General features: G+C 42.6%; 1 non-coding gene across 1 annotated transcript; it reads left to right on the forward strand.

The window, feature by feature from the left end:
• Nucleotides 1-3,790: 3,790 nt before the first annotated feature.
• Trnae-cuc (transfer RNA glutamic acid (anticodon CUC)) lies at nucleotides 3,791-3,862 on the forward strand. The gene has a single exon. It is a non-coding gene; the product is annotated as a tRNA-Glu (tRNA).
• Nucleotides 3,863-8,644: the final 4,782 nt, after the last annotated feature.

The raw sequence follows: 8,644 nt of genomic DNA on the forward strand, positions 1-8,644 counted from the left end.
ACAATTAATCGTCGCTTTCGACATTACGAGTACAAGTTGCAGGATGGCATTTTTCGTAAAAACATGGGAAACATAAAGTTAAACGGCACCGCATACGCAAGGTCCTTTGACGTTTTCTGTGGAAAAACAGACCTCGTTAACATTTTCAAAAACCTCTCTTTCAGACGATAGTTTGGAAGCAAACCATGCATATCGCAGTATTTCCTTAAAAATCGGCACTGATAATTGGTTATCCAGTATCGAGTGTATTTCAATACGGTCTTCCGAGAAGCAATTTCTCGTTCTCTTTCGATTAAATACGAACAGTTTTCAATACACGGATAAGCATACATTTTCAGTATCACTTTACGATTTTCGTCGTTTACTAGTCGATAGTTATGAATATTATATTATTTGTGACAATAAAAATTAGTAGACTGCCAAATAATATTGTAAATTTAATAAAAGTTACACGTATTTTTTCATTATATCAATTGCGGTATAAATAGTAAAGAAAATGACTGTGTTGAAAATAAAAAAAAATCTGAGGAATTGAACTGGATCCAGCGGCTTGAACGCCAAACACTTAAAAAAAATACATTTTGTTCTATAATGTTCGTTGAATTTCTTCACGGCGGACGTCCGATGACACCCGTTCAGTTTGTTCTTTCATCCGTTCGCTCAGTTTTTTTATTAGAAAGAGTAGCTAACGCCCTGACCGAACACGCTGCTGAGCTACCACTTTTTTTTATGATCTCATTTTGTTCGCTTTTGTTCGTTGCATCTGCTCGGGGTGGACGTCTAAAGACATTCATATTGAAATTGATCCTGGGCGGCCACGAAGGGAAAGAGATGAACTGATTCACGCACCTCTATTGTTCAGCAGCGCCGTCGTGAAGCTCGCCGCCTCCGTCTACATTCTCCGTACAAAATTAAAGTAATAATTATCTTCCGGAGTTACAGGAGCTGGGATCCGTGGTATCGTAAGTGAGGAAGTCGTTCTGTTTCGGAAGTTGCTTTCATTACTTAGGACAAAATCACTAGTAACTACACAGCACGTCTTATCAACAGGACATGAGAATAATGAAAGGGTAACTATTACTAAAATTAACAAACGAAGAGCATTTATCTTCTTTTATCCGTCAGTGTTAAATACTTTTCAAAATGAATCTTTAATATCAGAGTCGAATAATTATCTATACATTTATCAATAAGAAAAAAGTATTAAGTTATTTTATAGGAGGATTGGGCCGGCGAAACTGTGAAACTGATGGATCTGTAGGGTTCATCTTGTAAAAAATGAATAATACAGATGTAATGGCTGACAATACCAAATTACGCTCCAGTAATTGTGACATGCTTACTTAAAGATACAGGTGAGACACTTGGCAAGCGAATCAACATTTAGCACCATCAGACATAGTGCAAACGAAATAAAAAAGAATACTATATCATTTAGCTTCGTAATCGTAGTACGAGTGTGTCGTTATTATTAATACTATTATAGTACATGTTTTCGTGCCTTCACCTTAGTGGAATTCTCAATAACGTCGTTCAAATCCAGTACATTTGAAACTCTTCTTCCAATTGGTACTGGTGGAATGGACAGGTTGGCTAGCCGTTCTTGACTTATTACAGAGCGAAAATAATTTTTTATTGCCTTCAGTTTGGAAACGCTTATCACATACGATGCGCCTGAGACATAAATGATGAAGAAGTATTGCACTCAGAATGAGATTTTCAATCTGCAGCGCAATGTGCGCTGATATGAAACTTCCTGGCAGATTAAAACTGTGTGGCGGACCGAGACTCGAACTCCCGGCTTTGCGTTTTGCGGGCAAGTGGTTCTACCATGTGAGCTACCCACGCTCGAGTCACACTCCATCCTCACGGTTTCACGTCTGCTGGTATCTACTCTCCTACCTTCCAAACTCCACACAAGCTCTCCGCGAGTCTTGCTCGGGTAGGTCAGATGGTAGAGAACTTGCCCGCGACAGGCGAAACCCCGAGTTGTAACGCTGGCACACGCATGAGTCGCCGGCTGCCGAGGCCCGTCGTTAGCAGTGCACTGTGTGTTCAGACACACTTGAGCTCTGCTCAGCATTGAAGTCTGATGTTAGTTCCGGCATAGTTCGCCGTCCGTCCTGTTTCACCGGTCTTCTCAGTCTACGAATTCCGACGGCTGTAATGAGGGGTGGCCGTCCAAGTCGTGCAGCTTCCGAAGTGCTCGTTCCGCGCCATCGCAATCTGCCCTCGGTCGAACTCAGATTGATCGGGCGCCTTCCCCATTCTGAACACGGGCAGCAAGGTCGCTGAAACTACGTGCACCGTGCGTGTGTCGGACTAGCAGTCATTCCTCGCAAGCTGACGCTGCTGTCGCCTGGACCGGGTTAAATCGACAGTAGGTACATGGTCATAATGTTCTGGCTGATCTGTGGACATTCACGACCATTTCAAGCAAGTTGCTAACCTTTGCACCAGTATCATTCTTATCGTGATCCGACTGAATAATTACGCAGCTTGTTTCAGACAGCACTTCACTACAGATAACTGCATCTGCAGAAAGCCTGAGATTACTATTAATAATGTCTACAAGCTCATTAAGTTACAGCGTGAACAGTAGGGGTCCCATGAAACTTACCCCTCTGCTGGGGACTGGGTCTTTGTGTTGTCCTCATCATTTTATCATCATTCTCATCATTCGTGTCTACAGCTAGATTGGACTGTCAAAAAAATTGAACTTTGAAAAAATTGGGACTTTGTCTAGGTGCTGATGACCACGCAGTTGGGCGCCCCACAACCTCACAAACCAAACCAAACCACACTTCCCAGCGAAACATATGAAGTTATATTAGTACAAATAAGCCCTCGGTCACAAACATTAAGTCAAAATTGGCCAGGTTTCGACGCTTTTATGAGCGTCGTCTTCAGAATTAGACTAACTGTTCTAAAACATATTAGGTATATAATGCATTAATAAAATTAAAGTTTGTACTGACTGGAAAAGATGCAGTACTTACAAGTCACATATTAAAAAAGATCTAAGCCGGAAAGGCGACGTCATGAATAGTTGTGAGATGGCCAGCCGCTAAGGGCTGCTCGTACTGTGAACAAGGGTTGCAACAAGTTACTTCTACATCTGGTGATGATCTTCCATCAATATAACTTGCTGCGTCCTCCCTAACAAGACATCCTCCATCCAGTCACAAATTTCACTTGATAGCCCATACGATCGTACTTTTGATAATAGCGTAGATGCAATCCGAGAATCACTATCGTTTATCGATCGTAAGATGGCAACGAAGCCGTATAATGGAGAGGACAACTTAGCAGAATCATACATGTGGATCGCGCTGTTCCAAAAACTAGAATAATTTCCTCAGTATATAAGCATCACAGAGAATACTGCTTCAGCGATAAAAACAAAAAAAGTCTCAGCAGCAAAAGTTACCGGCAACGCCTGACAGGTTGTCTGGCTGCTACCCGCTAGGTTGCCGAGACAGGCAGCTTGCTGCGCACCTGTGCACACAGGCGTAAAAAGATAAGAAAACCGCAGTATTAGGAAGCTGCCGCATATGGAGCAGATGCACATTTGTCAGATCAAGTCAGTAACCACGAAAAAATTGTGACGATCAGAGGAACACAAAACGTCGACTGTATTAAATGTACGCTGAATACGTAATGTATCTAAAGCACGTTGACAATACCATTGTAGCATCGCAATCATTAATTGAAATAGAAGAATGTCGTTACACATACCAGACGTAGAAACTGTCTGCAATATCCCTTGCATTCCTGTACAAGTTACGGATCCGGTATGGTCTAGTGGCTAGGATACCTGGCTCTCACCCAGGAGGCTCGGGTTCGATTCCCGGTACCGGAATTCATTTTATTTTCAAGGATAATATAGAAATAACTGAGACATGCTATAGAGTGATACACAAACCTCTTTCAATGGATAACAGTTTAATTTCCTTTATTACTGTTTGGGAATGAAAAACTAAATCAAATTTTTTCTCACTATACTGCTAAAACTTGTATCATACAGTCACTTGCAACGTTAGATTTCCGCACATGTACAAATACGTTAACTTTGGGGCTAATACATCTACATCTACATCTACATCTATACTCCGCGAGCCACCTTACGGTGTGTGGCGGAGGGTACTTATTGTACCACTATCTGATCCCCCCTTCCCTGTTCCATTCACGAATTGTGCGTGGAAAGAACGACTGCTTGTAAGTCTCCGTATTTGCTCTAATTTCTCGGATCTTTTCGTTGTGATCATTACGCGAGATATATGTGGGCGGTAGTAATATGTTGCCCATCTCTTCCCGGAATGTGCTCTCTCGTAATTTCGATAATAAACCTCTCCGTATTGCGTAACGCCTTTCTTGAAGTGTCCGCCACTGGAGCTTGTTCAGCATCTCCGTAACGCTCTCGCGCTGACTAAATGTCCCCATGACGAATCGCGCTGCTTTTCGCTGGATCATGTCTATCTCTTCTATTAATCCAACCTGGTAAGGGTCCCATACTGATGAGCAATACTCAAGAATCGGACGAACAAGCGTTTTGTAAGCTACTTCTTTCGTCGATGAGTCACATTTTCTTAGAATTCTTCCTATGAATCTCAACCTGGCGCCTGCTTTTCCCACTATTTGTTTTATGTGATCATTCCACTTCAGATCGCTCCGGATAGTAACTCCTAAGTATTTTACGGTCGTTACCGCTTCCAATGATTTACCACCTATGGCATAATCGTACTGGAATGGATTTCTGCCCCTATGTATGCGCATTATATTACATTTATCTACGTTTAAGGAAAGCTGCCAGCTGTCGCACCATGCATTAATCCTCTGCAGGTCCTCCTGGAGTACGTACGAGTCTTCTGATGTTGCTACTTTCTTGTAGACAACCGTGTCATCTGCAAATAGCCTCACGGAGCTACCGATGTTGTCAACTAAGTCATTTATGTATATTGTAAACAATAAAGGTCCTATCACGCTTCCCTGCGGTACTCCCGAAATTACCTCTACATCTGCAGATTTTGAACCGTTAAGAATGACATGTTGTGTTCTTTCTTCTAGGAAATCCTGAATCCAATCACAAACCTGGTCCGATATTCCGTAAGCTCGTATTTTTTTCACTAAACGTAAGTGCGGAACCGTATCAAATGCCTTCCTGAAGAGCCTGATAATTAATCTGCCCTTTGCCATATTCACACGTATTCTCAACTCTGTAGCCCCACGTTAGCAAACAGTTGATACATCACTTACGCAAGCTCGCCAGAGAATCCATTATTTTTTGGAAATTTGTGGTAAGGTCTTATGGGACCAAACTACTGAGGTCATCGGTCCCTAAGCTTACACACTATTTAATCTAAATTAAACTAACTTACAATATGGGCAGCACACACACCCATGCCCGAGGGCGGACTCGAACCTCCGACGGGGGGAGCCGCTCGGACCGTGACAAGACGCCTGAGACCACGGGGCTATAAGGCGCGGCCAATTTATTGTTTGTTTAGTTTATTATTTATTTATTTAACCTGACCAGATTAGGGATTTAATGGCCTCTCTTACATCAGGAACGAGACATACAAAAATATATTACGTTTGTCAGGACAGCACATGTCGCAATCAGTATGTTTTATGTCTACCGATTTCGCTCTGTAATTTTACGAGAGCTAAAACATGTGAGATAATAATAATAAAAAAATCATGCTGGCAAGCATTATCAGAGAAACCTTAACAGGCACAAGTTCCAAAGTGAAGTTTATGGGACAATTGTCTGAATCATTTGAAATCAAGACAGGCGTGCGACAGGGTGATAGATCACCAATACTATTTAACTGCGTCCAGGAGAAGATTGTGAGAATCTGGAATTCTGAAGTTTAAAATCAAAGAATTAGCCCAATCTGTATAGGAAGAAAATCGGTAGGAATCAAAGTCAATTGCTTGGCTTTCGCTGACGATTTTGCAATACTTTCGGAGAACTTAGAAGAAGGGGCCATACAGATCAACCAGCTAGAAAGCATCGCTGGCAAGACAGTACTTAGGATATCGAAAGAGAAGTACAAATTCATGACAAGTGGCAAACATGGACCACAATTCTTTGAGATTGGACAGACTGAGAGGGTAAAAAAATTCAAATACCTCGGTGAAGCCACACAAGAGAACGGACTGGAGAAGGCTGCTGTGGGGGATGGGACCTCAAAAATGGAGAGAGCGTACGGATTAACTAAAAACCTTTGCAGCAAAAAGAGCATCTCTTGGAATGTGAGAATAAAGCACTACAGTGCTGCGGTGAAAACAGAGTGCTTGTATGCCAGCGAATGCCTCTCAATGAATTACAAGTTGGAAAAGCTGGAGACAGTAGACAGAAGAATATTACAGAAAATCTGGGGTCCAACACAGGTTAAACTGGCTGGAAACTTCGGTGCAACAATGAAATCAACAAAAAGGTGGAGAAAATCTTGGGTGCCATCAAAACGAGGAGGTTATCATTTCTAGGACACCTGTACGGAATGGACAAAAGCAGACTAACCAAAAGGATATTCGACTACCTGTGGAAAAACAAGACAACGACATGGATTAAAGAAGCCCGTACAAATTTGGAAAGGTTCAACATTCAGGAGGTATACATTTCGGACCATGATTCAAAATTTGGAAGGATTTCAAGTCGAAAGAACTAAGAAGACTGTAAGAGTCTGGACGGATGAACTGAAGCAACAGCAAAGCGTCCATATGAGGGAGTACTGGAGAAAGAAGAAACTTCAGACAAAGAAGAAATGAAATTGTAGCGTGATCCTAAGTGGTCAATTCGCAAATAAGAAAAAAAATTAATCATGGAACTGGTAAGAATGATATTGATTAGATTAGCACATTTTGCTATTGGAAGAAGTGGAAGGGATAATGAAAGAGGAGAAGATTGAAATGAAAGTGAAAAGGGCTGTTAGAAAGGAAGAGAATTTCGAGAGAGAATTGTTTCGATAAGGGAGAGAGAAAAGTGCTGTAACACGCTTAAAAGGACGTTAGGCGTCCGAATAGCGGTGAGTGTTATAACGCCGGTTCCGCTACGGGGAAGTGCGCCGGTCTCAGATGGACTTAACGAAGAAGCTCGGTGAGCTGGCCACTCTGGATGTGGTTTTTAGGCGCCTTCCCACATCCCGCTGCGTGAATATGCGGCCGGTGCCGAAGTCCAGCCTCAATTGCACGCTTTGCAAATATTTAGAATGCTTTAGCTCAGTTTCACATGAACAGTACTAACTGCTCCTGGGAGGAGGGAGGTACAATTACGGCGAGGCAAGAGGAAAGGGATCCGGTCAGTCCGTAAACTAACCATGGCAAATCTTTTTGATAACCATGCCAACCCTACGCTGGTGCTGGAAAAAGAAGCAAAAGATGATTTAATGAACATCGTAATAAGGGGTGTTCAAAAAGTCTCTCCGCAGTGCCGTGTGATTGTTCGCCTGCCAGGGCTACTTCCCTTCAAGTGGACTCTCCCAACATTCCGCTGTTTCGTTTATCTCAGTCAGCGTCAGTAGCATCGTTGGTGTGTGTCGCTCGTGTCGACGTGAACGTTTAAGTTTAGTTCCTTTGTTCGTTTGTTTCGTTTTTGTCACTGTTAAAATGATAACCCTTGAAGAACGTGTGTTTTTAGTCGAATAAGAGTTCAAAGCTGGCGGTTAATACACAGTTTCAGTTCGTCAAACATTTCATTCAGTTTTGCCAGAGACAAAACTCCCACATCGCGATACTGTGCGAGATTTGATTAACAAATTTCGAAGTACAGGTTCAGTGACAGATGCACCAATGGTCGTCCTAGCGTTTTGTCTGAGGATAAACTACTCGATATTTCCGATAAAATGTCCACGAGTCCGAACAAGTCAGTAAGAAAACTCGCCCAGGAAATCGATGTTAGTGTGGGAACGGCCCACACAGCTGTAAGGGAAAAATCAGAACTTTTCCCGTATAAAGTGACAGTCGTGCAAGAACTGAAAAATACTAATCATGGCAAGAGACTGCATTATTGTCAATGGTTCAAAAATTTTGTTCAACAGAATGGAAGGGATATTCTTAATGAAACGTTTTTTACTGATGAGGCATCGTTTCATTTATCCGTGTACATGAACTGGCAAAATTCTCGTATGTGGAGTACTGCAAATCCATTGTGTATTCATGAGGTGAGAGGTGGCATGCCTTTAAGATGCACACAGTGACTTGCCCCCTCTCATATTTATATCTTACTCTGAGTAATTCGATTTGAGGAAGTATGGCCGAGTATTGTCATTACAAGGCTAGTATTGAGAACTCAGAAGATTTTCCTCTCCAATTGCATGTGGTGAAAAGTTGATATTTCTTCACACGCGGACTTCCCATGCAGCGTCTCCCATCACCCGGGTGGTCCGGTGACAGGAGGGTTCTGCTGATCTTGAAAGTGTTAAGCCGACAGGTGTGAGGGAGTCGAGTGGATGTTGTCCAGATGTCGACATTGTCATAAGAGCGGGAGCGACACGCCCACATGGGCCTGACGGAGTGGCTGGGGCTAGAGATTCTGTTACTTCGCAGAAACTAAGTGAAAACACTTTCTGACGGGCTACAAGCGAGGCGTGGGAATGGCTTGTGTTCCCAGGCAGTCTTGGCGGAAAAATTCCCGCGTTTT

Source organism: Schistocerca serialis, chromosome 10 (genome assembly GCF_023864345.2).
Source record: "Schistocerca serialis cubense isolate TAMUIC-IGC-003099 chromosome 10, iqSchSeri2.2, whole genome shotgun sequence".
Classification (NCBI taxonomy): domain Eukaryota; kingdom Metazoa; phylum Arthropoda; class Insecta; order Orthoptera; family Acrididae; genus Schistocerca; species Schistocerca serialis.